A 17836-nucleotide genomic window follows, 5' to 3' on the forward strand; every position below is an offset into this window, starting at 1 on the left:
ACTACGGATAGCTCTGTTTATCTGATCATGATATAGGACTCACGGCGGGTGTAACCGGTCGACAAGGGATGATTATTCCGTATAGGTACCTGATCCAACCTCTGCTATATCCAGGGATCCGAGTTAGCCCAATTCTTTATTTTGCATAGGTCATATGAGTTATGGAAATGATCACTTTTCGTCATCTTCACCTTTCATTTTTTTTTAAATAAAGAAGTGTTCGTCTAAAGTGTTGACATCAGAAATGTATCATTTTAAAAAGTGTCTGTCTGTTTTTATTAGTGTTTTACGAAATGTGTTATTTTTTATGTTGAAAGTTACTGCTGGGTTTGTGTGTGTGTGTGTGTGTGTGTGTGTGTGTGTGTGTGTGTGTGTGTGTGTGTGTTCGCGCACTATGCCGACACTTACGACACGTATAAGGTTACACACGAGCAACCTACGACATTTCCAGAACCTACGACACAAAAGTGTGTCGTAGGTTTGGAGACCCCTTGAAATCGGAATTTTTCATCGTGTTTTACCCAGAAAATACAAAATTTTGTATAGTGTGAGTTTCCGGGTTACACACGACTTTTGTTACACACAACACCGAGCCATAATGGGGTGCTTACACACTTTGCATCCTTGCCACATTCTCGCGCATGCGCAAATTCAACTTCCTAAGGAAACGAGGTCGAGTGGATGACAATGCAAATGTAAGTGTTTTTGTTTATCTAATTGAATATAAGTAGTCAATTAATGATTTAAAATTGATATTTTTGTTCCCGTCCGTTTAGTTTGAATACATTGGGGTATGTGATGTATCGTTATTCTGCAGTAATGGTGAGAAAAAGTAAGTTGACCTTTGACACGACTAAGATACAATTAGATGCGTGTAAGCTTAAATAGTTGAATGGTTTTCATTTTCTGTATGTTTTTGTGTTTGTTTTATATCATCATGATTATCTTCAGTATTTTGGTTTATCATTGATTTGACAAAATGTTTTACAAATACAGAATCAAGGAATAGTTAGAATTTCCTCTTCAATACAATATCGGTGTACACGTTTTTTTTAGACATATGAACATCGTTAAAAGCAACAATTCTCTAAATATTAAATGAGAATTGAATTATTATACACAGTATATTTGTCATTCTTTGATGAATATGCGTATCTTAATGTATAACATTGATATATAACAAACTGACGAACAACTGGAATTTCCTCTTTAGAATATTCAATCTTAGCTTGGCAAAATATTTTCAATATTTTCAAAGATATAAACCCCGTTTCAAAGCGACAATATCAAAGAAAATTAAACAAGTACATAGCTCCAAAAAATTGGGTCTTTATTACCACTATTTTTGGATATTATTAACTGGTAACCGGTGGATAGCTCCAGCCTCTTTCCCCTTAATAAGGAAGGTGTGGTCAAGCGCGGTTAAACAAGTTCTTGGGGAAAATATTGTTTACCTTATTTTAAGAAATTGTTTAGATTTCATTTTGTTCCAACATCGACCAGTTGCAAAGATTTTGGGTTAATTTATCTGATGGTTGACTTTACGCCATGGCTATAAACAACTTTATATAATATGTTGATTTATAGGCGTTGAAAGAAATTTCCAAATAAAGGGTGTTGAAATCAAATGGGACAAGGACATTTAAAGTATGTGCGGTTCAAGTGTCTCTCATCAATATGAATAGAATGAAAAATAAAGTAATTTGTCCCAAAATGAAGTCCCCCCCCCCTTTCTTCTCTCCAACCCCATCCCCATTTGTGCATGCAGCTAGATCCAGTGTTTTCATACCAGACCAAATTCATGTTAAATTATCAATGTTTGTCCTGTTAAGAAGATATACTTTTTAAGTAAATGGAAACTCCAATCTAGTTCACTGAATTTATGAAAAGGCAAGAGCAGATCCGGATTTCTATCTCTCTCTCTCAGAGTGTTCCCAAATCGGTGTAACTTACATTAAAAAAATAAAGGGGTTTCGGTCAAGGGCTACCGCTATTTTTAGAGCGACCCTGAACACTAGCGACAGCGATCACCGCAACACCGGCACCAGAACATGTACAGACTGTTCAATCGAGTGGGGAAGATCCCCAGGGCTTTTTGTAAATTTCATATAAAGTTGCAGAAATGACATTTTTTATCTTTGTTTATTTTTTTACTTATTCAATTGTAAGAAATCAGATACTATTTATATGTATTTCTAAAAATAAAATTGAAAAAAAAATAATAAATCCATTACGAGATTCGAACTGGGTACATGTTATCGTGAGTTTCATAGACATCTCTAACGATTACGTAACAGTGTTTTAATCTTCACACTCTTGTTATTTCACACTCTCAAATAAATGAAGTTATGTAAATCAATTTTGTGTAGCCTATGTTTCAAAATATTATCTGTATTTTGCACCATTTACAAATGTAAAATAGTATTGTTAAAAATTCAGAAGTTTTTGAATTTGTCAGCACTTGGAGATTATTTTTCTCGTGCCGTAGACCGACTGAAGAAGAAAAAAAGGGGGTCAGATTATTTTCTTAGTGCTGTGTTTAAAGTTATGTATTAGTAAGTATAAAATGAGGATATCATTGTTTATAGACATCAGTCAGTGCTGCATATACATGTATTACCATTGTCTGTCTGTCTGTTTACCAGTATTTACAGGTATCTGAATTTTTAATCAGCTGTTAATCTGTAAATGGATACAAATAGAAAAATGGGAGGGGGATGCATATAGATAGATATATAGTGTATTTATCATCTATTTATAGAGATAGAGTTTTTTCCTTTTATTTATTTATATATATTTATTGATTAAAATACCTGTGCAGTATAATGAGTATTGCCCATGTCTGTTGTAGGGGTAGTGGTAAAATAGTATGATATACATGTATGTATGATATTTTAATAATATTAACAATGAACCTACATTGTAATATTTTTGCCATAGTGTGTATATGAATTCTAGGTATCAGGACAACTCGCCCCCAAGACAACTCGCCCTCAAGACAACTCACCCCCTCATCGGGACAACTCGCCCCTAAGACAACCCGCCCTCAAGACAACTCGCCCCCTCTTCGGGACAACTCGCCCCCTCTCTTGAGATAATTCGCTCCTACATATCATACATGTTTACAATTATTATTTTTGGTCTAAATCCAAGAGGTGTATTACCAAAAATTAATGAATTTCTTATAGATAGTATATACATCACAGACAATAAGACGTGTTCACATTAACACCGAACTTCATGTCTTTTTATGCAAGACGAACGATTTTAGTGGAAATCCAGTGTTTGGGTTCAGTAAATTCATCATCACTTTTATGTACATGTAAAATATATAATTTCAGCGGAAACAAGTTAGCGTTTGGTATAGGGAGAGTATTAGCTTGGTCTACAGCTGACGTAGTATAATTATCAATAATCTGCGTCTGTTGTTAAATCTAATTGTTTCATTTCCCCCAAGCTGTTATAAATTTACTTCAAACGTTATGAGTTACTCATCATCAGAGTTCTTTACACTTTGAAATCACCGCGTAAAAAGAATCACACTGTGTAAAAAGAATCAGTAAAGCAAAGCCGTTATAAAATTTCTAAAATGGGAATTTTATTTTTCAACGGGTATTAGTTGAGAAATGCATTAAAAGATAATTACATGTATCAGAATATTCATGCTTCACCTTTACACTTATGTATACTATATCGATAAAAGAAACACCCACACCCTCAAAATTTTCTCAGTATTAGAGACATTTAATCAATTACCTGAAGATCAGTAAATATAATTTTCCTTGCCAATTGATTTATGAAAAATATAACTTTTTCTGAAATGCAATAATTAAATATAGGTATAATTCTATTAGAATTTACCATTCGTGTTAAAGTATGAAAGAAAAAGACGTATCTTTATAATTGTAATTGTAATTAAAAGATTTATATAGCGCCCTATCAACATTAGTTCTCTAAAGCGCTTTACAAATGTGAAAGAAAAGATAATATAAAATCGATGTGCACATACATGTGAATAAAATATTCATAGTGTCAGAATTAAAATGCATAAATATTATTATTAATATATAGCGATATGATATGATTACCCTAATAACATATGAAACAATTTAAAACAACCCTTAGGAATAATTAAATACATAACAAGGACATAGGCATAATAACAAACAGCAGGGGTTTTTTTTTGGGGGGGGGGTGTTTGTTTTTTGTTAACAGCACTGTAAGAGCTGTATGTAAGAGCACTAAGTATATAAAAATAATCACAAATTAAAAGCTAATTTAAAGAGATGCATTCTGAGGTCCACTTTAAAATTAGACAATGAAGTACATTGTCTGAGTTTAAAAGGCAGAGAATTCCAGAGACTCGATGCAGCTTTGTCCAAACGTCGATCCCCATATGTTTTCGTACGTGTCCGAGGTACCTGGAGAAGATGCAGAGATTCGGATCTTAGTGATCGTGTGGGATTGTAAACTGTAAGGATATCCTTTATGTAAACTGGAGATAGGTTGTTGGGAGATTTGAAAGTATGAAGGAAGTATCTTATATTGAATTCTGTACTCAACTGGGAACCAGTGAAGATCTATTAGAACAGGAGTAATATGGTCGGATTTTTTTGAGCGTGTTATTAATCTTGCAGCTGTGTTTTGTGCCCTCTGAAGTTTGCTGGTGTGTTTAGAATGAACACCATAAATCAATGCATTTCCGTAATCTAATCTGGATGTAACTAGCGAGTTTACTAGAGTTTTACATGCTTCATCATTGATAAATGTTAAAAGTGTAAATAACACACACAAAATAAAAATAAAATGTGATAATATATTTATATATAATATTGGGGGCAGGGTTTGACACTAAGGCACGCCCGACCGACCGAGACTACTAAATGATAGGTCTGGTTGGGTAAAATGTTTATTTACTAGTCCGACTGGTCGTGTTAAAAATATGAACAAATTTAAGAAACTTTACTTTAAATCATAAAATATTTTATTCATAAAAAAAATAACTGTAAAGAGTTTGCGAGCAATTTAATGAACCGCATGATGACATAATCTCTATCTTTAGTTCTAATAAGTCGCGGTCGTAAGTGATGTTCTACGACATCTACACATTGTTAATGTGTGTAAAGTTATGTTTTGGTTAAATAGAATTATTGAATTCACTTTCATTAAAAAACACACCAAAACAGTTCATTTGAATTGAATATAAGAAAGTGTTTTTTAAACATATGTGCGGGAATGTCTATATAATCAAATATGAAATATCGTCCTCAATGAAAGCAAAAGATGTCTCAAGAAAGAAAAAAAAAGGAAAACGTTGGGAAGAAACAAAGCAGCTAGGGCTTATGAAATAGAAATTTAAAAAAAAATATTGAGGTCAATTTATTCTAAATGGATTAAAGAATTTCCATGCCGGTAAAAATTTAATGAAACTGAAAATAGGGTTGAAAGTAAAAGCATCAAATTGAATGACGAGATTAAAGATTTTTTTGAGACAATTAAATGCATTTTAGTTCAAACTTAACGTTTTTCATTTAAATTAAGTACATGTATTTAGATATGGAGAATCTTATAAAAAAAAATTCTGGAACGTTGGTCAGGGCTAGTGGATGTAAGGTCAGGTCTAGCAAAAATCATTTTAAGTAGCCCGATTGGTCTAGTGCCCCAAAAAGTTAATGTCAAACCCTGGGGGGCGAGTGTCTCAAGAGAAGGGGGCGACTTGTCCTGAGAGAGGGCGAGTTGTCCTAAGAGGGGGCGAGTTGTCTTGGGGGCGAGTTGTCCAGCATTCGAATTCTATTGGTATCAATTATATAGTAGGCCTAGTAAGAATACTATTCTACTTCTATTCAGTAGAAATAGAGCAACACATACAAGACTATTTAAGCTTACATTTATGTATAGTAGTCTGGTACCACTAAATATATTAAGTTGAGTGTTCATAATATGTTAAAAATTCAGATCATGATGTTTATTTACATGTCAGAGGGCATAAACATGCACCATACTTTTCATGAAGCACCAACACTCTTCATGAAGTATGCTGGCGTAAAGCGCAGCAGTTCAGGGTACCTGTAAAGTGCGAAACGAAACGAAATATACCGAAACGAAACGAAATCCACCGAAACGAAACGAAATATGTCGAAAGGAAACGAAACCCACCGAAACGAAACGAAACCTACCTAAGCGAAATGAAACAAATTGTATAACCAAACTCTTTTAATTATAATAATTAAAAATGGCATCTTAGGCCCCTGTGAAAGTTACCACATATCAATAAAATTCGCCTCCCCTTTGATGTAGGCCTTCGGCTTAACTGATATAATTAAAAGAGATCGGTTATACAATCTGTTTCGTTTCGGTAGATTTCGTTTCGTTTCGGCGGATTTCGTTTCGTTTCGATTTCGTTTCGCACTTTACAGGTACCCAGCAGTTCATGCCCTTAAATACTTAAAAAAATTAAACTTATTTCTTAAATATGCATACATGTATTTGTACTTTAATAATCCATGTTTAGGAAATATTTCCATGTTATATATGTTAATCATATGTGTCACCATGCAATGTTAGATTGAAAAATAATATAAATACATGTGTATATGCAAGCTAATGTTTCATTAGATTCTTTGCATTTGATTTTAATGTCAAGTTTCTTTTTCATAGTTGACGCAACAGATTATGAGATACAGATGAAACATGCAGGGAACCATGTAAATGATTCTGAAAGTGGCTACCCAGGTGCTGTTTAAGGAAGCTTGTAATAGGAGTGGAAAACCACCCAAAAACTATGTGTCTCAAAATGCCAGTAGAGACATAGAAAGAAGAGAGGAACTAGCTGGGATATCATTATGAAGAACCTAACCTCCTTGGAGTCAAGTATGTGACAAATTATTCATATAAATAATCATCCATGTCACCATGAGATCGAAATTAACTTTTTAACCACAAGAAATTTTAGGTACTGTATTCTTTTCCTTCTAGGCTCCAATTCGAAATTTAACCAGCATTTTTCTATCGATTGCTTTTTTTCAGGAATTTAATAAACTAAGCACCCCTTTTATCAAAATAAATGAGAAGAAAGTGCAATATCAAAAACAAGATTGGAATTTCTTTCCTTTAACATTTTTAAATGAATTATCAGGCAATGTATCATTGGTGGGGGTCATAGGGAACATCTCTGCAGCATGTACTCACTATCCAGAGGTCCTCCACCTACAATTTACAGCATTATGTGGCTTGAACCTTAAGACTTAGTGTGTATTTAATTCTCTCTCTCTCTCTCTCTCTCTCTCTCTCTCTCTCTCTCTCTCTCTCTATATATATATATATATATTTCTATTTACTCAATCCTGTGTGTAATCATGCTTAGCAACTATCCAGTATGTTTCTGTGTAACATATTCTCAGCCATGCGGATGTTTTTCGTTAGATGTCATTTTTTTCCCGACGAGTGAGGGGAAACCATCCCCTTACGAAACAGCCTGTAGAGAAATAAATGTTATGTGATTGAACTCCATCTGATCATCAATTTATTTATATATATATATATATATATATATATATATATATATATATATATATATAATCCAAATAGAAAGAGTTGATATCACACAGTCAAAATAATTAAATAAAAAAGCAGGAAAATATGCAGTTCCAAAATATATTCAAATCGCTAGTGCTTTCTGGATTTTAACATCCATCCTCAGGTGAATACAAATATTGAATACAAAGTTGTTTATCTTATATTGTTGTATATGTATATCTAAAACATTTGGAGATTTCATCACAGTGGCTCATCACAAATTAACCCTCTCTCTTCTATATTTACATGGGGGGGGGGGGGATCTGGTATCCCAATAATCACTCCTTCAAATTTCTATTATGTCTCCTTTATTTTACTGACATAAGATTTTACGACCCCTCTCAATCGATCAGAGAAAGATCATAGTTTGTAAAAATACTTAGAATATCTGTTCGCACCAACAATATATTTGAAGGAACAATGCATTTTCTATCGTTTTTAAAACCACAGGAACTTTTCATCAATCACTCAGAATGGAAGACAGACTTGCATTGGTCAGTTCAAGTTGCTCTTCAGTTAGGATGTGTGAGAGTAGTTTAAGCAAACATCCCCCCATTTAAGAAATTATGTCATTGTGCTTCTGCACAACTAATCATAATCTTACGTTCTAAGTTTTTATAGTATGTACCTGGAATATGTCAATATAATTCCATTTTTCTCATTCATAAGAGATTTACCAGTTATCTAAATATTACGTATGCAACTAATCAGAATGAAATGCTTGACGTGTGCATGTGTAGGTATTCATATTGTAAATCAACAGCAAAAAATCATTTTAATTTAATTACCCTTTAATAAGAAAGTTGTGGTCATTTCAGTACCAAAAAATGAAAGAAAGCAATGCACGTTATGTGCATATGTCAATCTGTAATTCTGTTGATGTCATCCAACAGGTATTTGTATCATGTACATATGATTAGCATAATTAGTTTGAATTTCATGTTTGCATCATATATAAGAAAGCTGTGGAGATTTTGAAATTGTCTAATCAAAATTTAGCACAATTGTGCATGCACATGCTCAGGCTAGTAATTTTAACCATACCAATTTGTAAGTGCCAAGACATACTAAAATCCTCAACTTCAGAAGAATTTAATGAAAAACATAAACATTATGGTCCTTGAAATATAGAAAAAATATAGAATCTTCAAAAGACAGGATATGCATATACTGAGTGTTGGCATTTTTGTATTACACCAATCTATATAGATACACATACTATCTACTATGCTGTGATATCAACTCATTCACTTTATTCATAAGAAAGTTACAGACATTTTAGTATTAAATCCAATCAAAATGAAATTTTGCATGCATGTGCAGATTGGTCATTTTGAACATGCAGATCAGTTAATAAATATCTTAAAAATATCTTAAAAATAAAAATCTTAAAAATTACAAGTCTTAATTAATAAATGCCTACAATATGAATATTAAACAATCTCAAAGAACAACAAAACATTTAGACTGATTCCCAAGTTAGTGTACCAAAATCCAATGCATGCACATTCAGACTAAAATACTATCTTTCTGCACATCCAAATGATATACATGTACGTACAATCATCTTAAAAAGATTGCATATAAAGGATCTCTTGTATAGTTATTGAGAACAGAGTATACCCTAAGTTCTGGGAACATAAATATAAGGAATCACTGTCTAGTTTGTCAGGGTATATGAGGTGATTAACAAATTAACATCAACTGAAAATATGAGAATTCATGCATAACAGCTTCACCTTTTATATAGTTTGCATGCATGTATCATGTTCATGCTTTTATGGGATCTTTGTGAATTATGTCAAGGATTTGGATGATTTGAATATATTATAAAAGTGGCAAGAATGAAAATAACATGTTCTGCCATATTTTTGTTTTCGACAGTTTATTTTATTTTTCAATGCGTTGTTTTACACCAGTTTTATAACGTATGCAATGCAGTGTACACCAGTTTTGGACAAATGAAATTGGCCTTTAGTTTGCTTCATCAATATACAGACTCTATTTCAATTGATTATATATTAATAGTGAGGCTCATGCCAGTATAAGGCAATATACATCTTTCTCACATAATCACTAGTGTAAGACCAACTCAACCCATGTGAGACAGCCATACAAGATTTTTCTGTCTTACACTGCTAAGACATATCTTTGCTTGTGATGTACATATGTATGTCGTATATTTTCTGATTTACATTACACGATAAAGAAAAATAGTTTGTATTGTTTTCTTCAAATTTCAATTTGATATATATTATGTATAGCTTTTTTATGGACAACCTTGGGTTTTGTACTTTACACTTATATTGTAAACCATTTTCAGGTATGCTGAGATCTTCATACTGTGTAATTAATTTTTGCATATATTCAAAGAAGGATTTCAATAATTTTGAATTTTCTCAAAGCTCTTGAATTAAAATACTGAACTGATAAAATGTGAGAAAAATAACACTTTATTATTTGCTCATGTGGGATAGGGAAATTCCACCTCTGGAACAAGATTCCCTGCTTAAGACTCAGCAAAATCTCGTCCTAGACTGCAAATCTTGTCCCCTCGGTGGAATTTCCCTATCTCCCATTCATACGAATGAAGGATTCCATTTATCACACACATGCAATGCACACGTGATATCATGCCAATATACATATGCATTTATCACACATGTAGCAAGTTTCAATGTTAGAACACATCTGATATATGCAGTGAGTTTTATGTCAATATATATTTATCACACACATGCAGTGAGTTTCAGTGCCAGTACACATTTGCACACATGTAATGAGTTTCAGTGCCAGTACGCATTTATCACATGCGTGTAGTGAGTTTAAATGCCAGTACACATCACACACATGTAGTGAGTTTCAATGTCAGTACAGATCAATACACATGTAGTGAGTTTCAATGCCAGTACAGATTTACCACACACATGTAGTGAGTTTCAATGTCAATACAGATTTATCACACACATGTGAGTTTCAATGTCAATACATATTTATCACACACATATATTGAGTTTCAATGTCAATACAGATTTATCACACACATATATTGAGTTTCAATGTTAATACAGATTTATCACACACATGTAGTGAGTTTCATTGTCAATACAGATTTTTCACACACTTAAACTGTTAAGTGAGTTTCAATGTCAATACAAAGTGATCAATTCTTTTGAGAAGCCTGTAGTAACCAACCATGTTGATATCCAAGAACTTTTTAACATTGTTATCTCTTTCTAAAATATTCAAAGTTTATATTTGGATTTCAAAAATCTTTTGTCTCTCAATCAACACATTGAAATTTGGTTTAAAGCATGTTGAATTTAGTTTCACAATCTTGATATGATTTAATTGTGATGATTTCAAAAATAACATTCCTACTCACCACCCTGCACCTCAGAAATTAAAATGTAACTTAGAAATAATGAATGCATTTATAAAAAAAAAGATTTAAAAACATTCAATATTTAAAATGATTGGACCAGTATTTCCTAATGTGAAATAATGTTAACGTGTACTGTGTTTATATTTAACAAGGAAAAAGTTTTTGAATAGGTATTGACCATATATTACACAGATAAGTTAAATAGGCAACTTAATAAATTTCAAATGATTAGGTCACTAAAGATCATTTTGGAAAGATCAAGGTCACTCAACATGTACCTTATATAGAAAAGAACCTTTATTTCAAAAGTTATATATCATTGTGCAAGTCATTTGTTACATGAAGTAGTTCAACTTCATTGGTTAGATGCAGTTTGGGGAAGCAATTACTAATATTCTTGTTATTGGATTTCACTCAAATAGAGACATCAACACTTGCCCGAGTCCCCACATACACAGGGTGGAAGTAACTTGTTTATGTGTTTGGAAAACGCGATATGTATATTACATATTTAAAGTTCATTTACATTTTGTTAATAGTAACTTACAGCAGTACAAACATTTTAAAGCTTTATCTCTTCAATGTTGTAGACTATATTCAGAGGGAATGCATATACTGAGGCACCCTAGCTCATCTAGGAAGTCGGGAAGAAAAAAGCGAGGTATTTGTATGTCATAATTTGTATTATATTTTGTTATTCCCAAGCAAATGAAGTTTAGGAGGGTATATTAGAATCGCCATGTCTGTCTGTTGGTCTGTCTGTCGATTTGTCTGTAGGCATAATTTTGGCTGTACTCATTTTAGGAGACTAGCTAATGAAATTTTCTTAAAATGTGTACACTCTCTCAAATCATAAAGACATATAAAAATCTGCACCTAGGGTTTTCATAATGATTGGACAAAGTTTACTTAATTTAGATCATTTTGTTGTTTCTTTGAAATTAGAAAAATTTTGAGCCTTGTTTGCTTTAACTTAAGGGTATGTCCTGACCTTAGCAGAGGGTCATTTGGACAAGATTACAGATATTTTTATGCCCCCTAGATCAAAGATCGGGGGGGGGGATATTGTTTTTGTCCTGTCTGTCATTCTGTCTGAAACTTTAACCTTGCTAATAACCTTTGAACAGTAAGAGCTAGAGCTTTGATATTTCACATGAGTATTCCTTATGACAAGACATTTCCGTGGTTTCTAAACCTTTTGACCTTGACATTTGACCTACTTTTTGAGAAAAAATTGACATTGGTCATAACTTCTAAATGGTAAATATTAGAGCTTTCATATTGTACATGAACATTTCTTGTGACAAGATCTTTCTACTGGTACCAAGATATTTGTCCTTTTGACCTTGGCCTTCTTCAGAATTGGCCATTATCGGGTGCATTTGTGTTTCACAAACACATCTTGTTTGTCCTTGCCATAAATTGCAAGATGAGATAAACAGGAGAATGATATACTAGGTGCAGAGGTTGCTTGTGTTCAAAGAATGTGCAACAACCAGCATCAGATGATAATCATTTGGACAAGCTAGGTCAAGGTTTCTGGGTGTGCAATGCAAAATTCTTCTCTACAATGTAATTTTATTATGAAATAACTTCAGAAAATTATACAAGATTAATTAAAATATGATCAAAGAAATATCATGACCCTGAACACAAGTCATTCAGACAAGTTTAGGGGCACAGTTTAGGAGTTTCAGATTATGAAGTCTTGGGAATGTTAATATTCTAAGTTAGAGGTGCATGGAGAAGTCATACTTGACACAGAGGCTGCTTATAGCCAAGAAGTATGTCATAAACCTTATGCCCAGGTTATTTGTAGAGGGTCATGATCACATGACTCAAAAGTCAAATGTTCTTTAGGCTGCACCAATTTAATGCTGGGATTTTGGACAGTCATATTTTTCTGTTACTCTACTCAAAGTTTACTCATGACCAGACTTTTGGACCAATGTCATTTTGGGAAGGTCAGGCTCACTCAGAATATACACCTTATATATAAGGAAAAGTGCCTTATTTCATTAGTTTTTAAACAAGTATGGATCATAAATCGTGCAGATAGGTAATAGGCAAATGGCTTTCAGACAAAGGTCACTCAAGGTCATTTTGTAAAGGTCAACATCACTCAACATATACCTTAAAGAAACCTTCATTCCAACAATATATCAACATTTATTGAGCATTGTGTGAATCATTTGTTATTTGAAATAGTTCATTCAGGTGAGATGTATTTTGGGGAGCATACATCAGTTTTATCAATATTCTTATTTTATATTAAATATCTATTGGTAGTTTAATAAAGGTTTAGGATAGAACATTTAAAAAATATATTATTGATTTGAAATCATTTACTTTAAGTTATGGTAAATGATAGAGAAAATGAGTTGGACAATCTTTCAAGAAACTGTTGTACAACTGTTTCAAGTGATATGTACTGTCCATTCTTTATTACAGCCAATGTTCAGTGCCACACTTGGACCACTGCAGAAAAGGCAGCTTTGTAAAGACAATTTGAGACTTTCATCAAACTAGGAAAAACTCTGGCTCAGGTTGACTGTCTAAAATCCATTTGGAAGGAGAAATCGCTGTCCAGTTTAACATGGTGTCGTGGAAAGTTTGCTGTTAAAAAAATTACTGCCTGGCAGAGGTGTTACAAAGAGTTAATCCAATTTTTATGCCCCCTCCATTTGAACGAGAGGGGACGTATATATTGTTTTACATGACTAATTCGGTCTGTAGAGCAAATTTTGTCTGCTCAATATCTAATGAATTCTTTTGCTTGACTGTTTCCAAACTTGGTACAATGATTGCCCCTAGATAGTGAATGAACCATATTAATTTACAGGTCACAGGGTCAAGGGTCAAACTGGACACAGTAAGATATTGTCTGTTCAATATCTTGAGAACGCTTTCCTGACAGACATCAAACTCGGTATACTGGTTTCTTTTAAGAAGTAGGTGGTTTCTTTTAAGAAGTAGATGGTTTCCTTTAAGAAGTATATGTCCCATAATGTCCCATATTCATTTTGAAGTCACAAGGACAAAGGTCAAACTGTACATAATAAAATATTGTCCACTGAATATTTAAAGAGCCAACCCTTTACCTGACAGTTACTAAACTTGGTACAGCGGTTGCCCCTAGAGAGTAGATGACCCCTACTGATTTCCAGATCCCAAGGTTGAAGGTAAAATTGGACATAGTAAGATACCGTCTGTTCAATATTTGAGAACCATTCGCTTGACAGACATCAAACTTGGTTCACTAATTTTCCTTAAGAATTAGATACCCCATGGATTTTGAGGTCACAAGGTCAAGGGTCAAACTGGACATGACAAGATATTGTCTGCTCAATATATTGAGGACTCTTTGCTTGACAGATATCAAATCAGGTACACTTGTTCTACCTAAGGAGTAGATGACTCCATTTGATTTTGAAGTCACAAAGTCAATGGTCAAAATGCTACGGACATAGGTATTGTCTACACAATATCTTGAGTTTGCGTTTCTTGACAGACATCAAACTTGGTACACTGACACATCATAAGTGTAGATATCTAGTATTCATTTTAAGGTCAATGGTCAAACTACTCTGGACATCAGATTTTGTCCATTCAGTATCTTGAGAACCCTTGTTTGACAAACATCAAACTTGGTAGTCTGGTGCCGCCTAAAGAATAGATGGCTCCCATTGGTTTTAAACTCTCAAGGTCAAAGGCCAGGACTCAAATAACTGGTTATTTGAAAATATCTGCTCAGTACCTTTAGAGATCACATATAATGATTGCCTCTGACTAATAGATACATTGTAACTTTTGCTACAGACATTCTAAATGATCATTTTCAATATTGTAATATGGATGGCATATATGTTTCTTAAATCTTTCTTGTAAATGGTTTTGATACTAGTTTTATATACAAGATGTATTATCAGCATTTGTCATTCATTGTACACCATACATTGGTTCATTCAAAATTGATAAATATATAATCAACAGCAGTACACATGAAATAATTCTCCATCTATATCTTGAATTGAACAAAAAGTTTAATGGTATTCCAAGGCCTTATATTCATGTGCGATTGAAAGACTGAATGAATATACTAAGATAATATAACAGTATTTAACTAAAACTAATTGCAGTTTAACACTAATGTACTTATAATGTAATTGATAGTACCATGCTCTTACTTGTAACTTGTTTTCATTTATATTCAATAGATATTTCAAGTTTGATAGCTAACTCAAATTTCAAATATGAATGAACATTAAGTGTCTGCTGTTTTAAGACTAAAGAGTAGCTTTATTTACATCATATGAGGTTTTTTGAGCTAAATTGATCAGCTTTGTATGCTTATGAAATAAATATGTACACCTATATTTTGCAGTTGATTGTACTTTGCTTTAAAGAAGTCTTAAAATTGGTGTAGTTTTCATTAGGTTTGGACTTCGCAAGTGACAAATTGGATTAGGAGTATTTTTACTCAGTGTCTTCTCAAATACTAATGAAAAATCAAGACAATTTAATAGAGTCTTATCAATTCAGTATCTCTTGATAGATTGCTGAAAGAGTAGTACGAAAGAAAAATCCTGAACTCTGAACGATCAGATTCATGATGGATGCAGGGACACACAGTATTTTTAAAAGTCCTTGGTACAAGTTCTTCCTGTGACTTGAGCAGTGTCTGTATTCAGATATTTAAAAAAAAGATCTTTAAAGCACTGTAGTACACTGTCATATAACCAGGAATATTTCCTGTATGGTCACCTTTAAATGGCCTTTGGTGTCGTATTTCGACATAAAGGACATCCAGGATACAGACGCCTTTGAATGCAACATTGGTTATATTACAAGTGTGACTGATAAGGAGCGCCAAATTAACAAAAACTCAGATAAAAAGATCAGTTCAATTATTACCCGTAATAATCAATTGACGTGCGCATCAAATCAATCATTGTTCTCATCAATTGATTAGGTGTTCACATCAATTATTGCGCCCATATATTAAATAATGCGCGCTGCCCATCAATTCAATGTATGAGAGCAATAATGGGTTTGCTGCGCGCATTTATTTAACTGATGACTGCAATACTTCAGCGCGGCATGTGATTTTGAGCTCCGTATAATTGATTTAATAATCTCTTTAATTCAATTGAAAATATCTTAATTATTTACAACGATTTTTGTACAAGAAATTAATGAGCACATCAACTCTTATATAGAGAGAAACACTTCAATTAATATAATGAATTCAAGACAGATCTAATTAGATAGTTGTTGTATCTAGAAGAAGTATTGCATGCATCAATTGAATAAATATCAATTCAATTGAAGAGAGCAATAATTAAATTATTACACACAGTAATTGAATTGAAGCGCCAGTAATTGAATTAAAGCTTTTTTTAATTAAATTGTGGAGGGCATCAATTCAATTGTTGATATCAGTAATTCATTTGAAGAGAACAACAATTCAAGTATAGCCTAATCAACACATCAAAGTATTCAATGCTATAAAGAATTCAATCAATGCGCGCAATAATTCAGAATTGTAGATTTTAGTAATTATCTGAACATGTTTCATTGAATTGTTGCAAGCATCAAATGAATTGATGATATCTTCAAATAATTAAACTTATCTTGAATTTAGCTTCTTAGACTGAAAACCTTTTTCAAATCTTTTTAACATTAATTTCTGTTACAGAAGAGTATATTTTAGTTCAACTGACAAAACACTAGACAGCCTCTCTCTCTCTCTCTCTCTCTCTCTCTCTCTCTCTCTCTCTCTGATATTTATATAAATTCCCCAAAAAGTTGTTTTTTGAGAAGTGGTTGAAACACTTGAGTTCCCTTTTAATTCCTTCAATCAACCGCCAGACTAAATGTAGTGACTTTCATGTAATATATCAAGTTTATACACTCTGTAGTGAGTTTCCGGTGTGTGTTCACATGTGACATGGTGTCGTAGGTATCAGGTGAAAATTCAATTTTGTTAAAGACGGATTTTCTATATTTTAAGTATCAGAGCAATATAAACAATTTAATCAATGCGCGCTAGAAATTAGAATAGTAGATATTATTAATTATTTGAAGAGATCTTCAATTGAATTGTTGCGCGCATCAAATGAATTGATATTTTCAAATGCTTAAAGATGTCTTGAATTATTTGAGTTTACGTTGATTTGGTGATTCATAGACTGAACACCTTGTTTAGATCTGCTTAATATTAATTACCGGTATTATATAATGAGACTCCCCCCGGAAAATTGGCTATATATAGTAAGCCCCCCTCCCCCGGAGGAGTCTGGCAATATAGTTAGACCCCCCACACCCACACCCACCCCACACTTATCAATAGTGAGCCTCCCTCCTTCGTGATTGGTCTGGATTTCCATCGGAAGACTGGCTATGGTATTTAGTGAGTCACCCCCTTTGAGGGGTGGCTATATCCCCTAGCCCTAGTAGTGAAACTTCCCTACAATACACATACGTGGTTGGTTGCAATTTCATTAATATCTTTGATATATTGATTAAAGGGGTAAATTCTTTTGGCAGTCGTTCAACTACTGAATTGAATGCTCATTGCGCTTATGAAGGATCATTTTTTAATAAGATGCATTTTGCTATATAGCCAAATTTATTTAGGGGTAATACTGATAGTTAGCCAGGTTTCCGGTGGATGTGGTAGGGTTGCTTTATAGCCAGAATTTCGGGGTGGGGGGGGGGGGTAAATAGCTTGGGGGAAAAGCTATTCTTGTACTCTGTACAAGGACACAATGCATGAGCAGACGAATACATTTACTGTATATGTACATTTTCAATATCCACTCTTCGTCTTTTCATCAGACCTTATTTTTATTTGATATTATTGTGTAACACAGG

General features: G+C 33.2%; 1 protein-coding gene and 1 long non-coding RNA gene across 3 annotated transcripts in view; one reads left to right on the plus strand and one right to left on the minus strand.

Moving 5' to 3' along the window:
* Nucleotides 1-17836, minus strand: part of LOC130049205 (multiple epidermal growth factor-like domains protein 10) — a 56367-nt gene that overhangs the window by 2799 nt on the left and 35732 nt on the right. The gene's annotated exons all lie outside the window — the stretch shown is intronic.
* On the plus strand, nt 504-15336 carry LOC130049211 (uncharacterized). Its single transcript, XR_008797697.1, has 4 exons — nt 504-695; nt 6658-6870; nt 11551-11621; nt 13412-15336. It is a non-coding gene; the product is annotated as an uncharacterized LOC130049211 (long non-coding RNA).

This window comes from Ostrea edulis, chromosome 8 (assembly GCF_947568905.1).
Source record: "Ostrea edulis chromosome 8, xbOstEdul1.1, whole genome shotgun sequence".
NCBI lineage: Eukaryota > Metazoa > Mollusca > Bivalvia > Ostreida > Ostreidae > Ostrea > Ostrea edulis.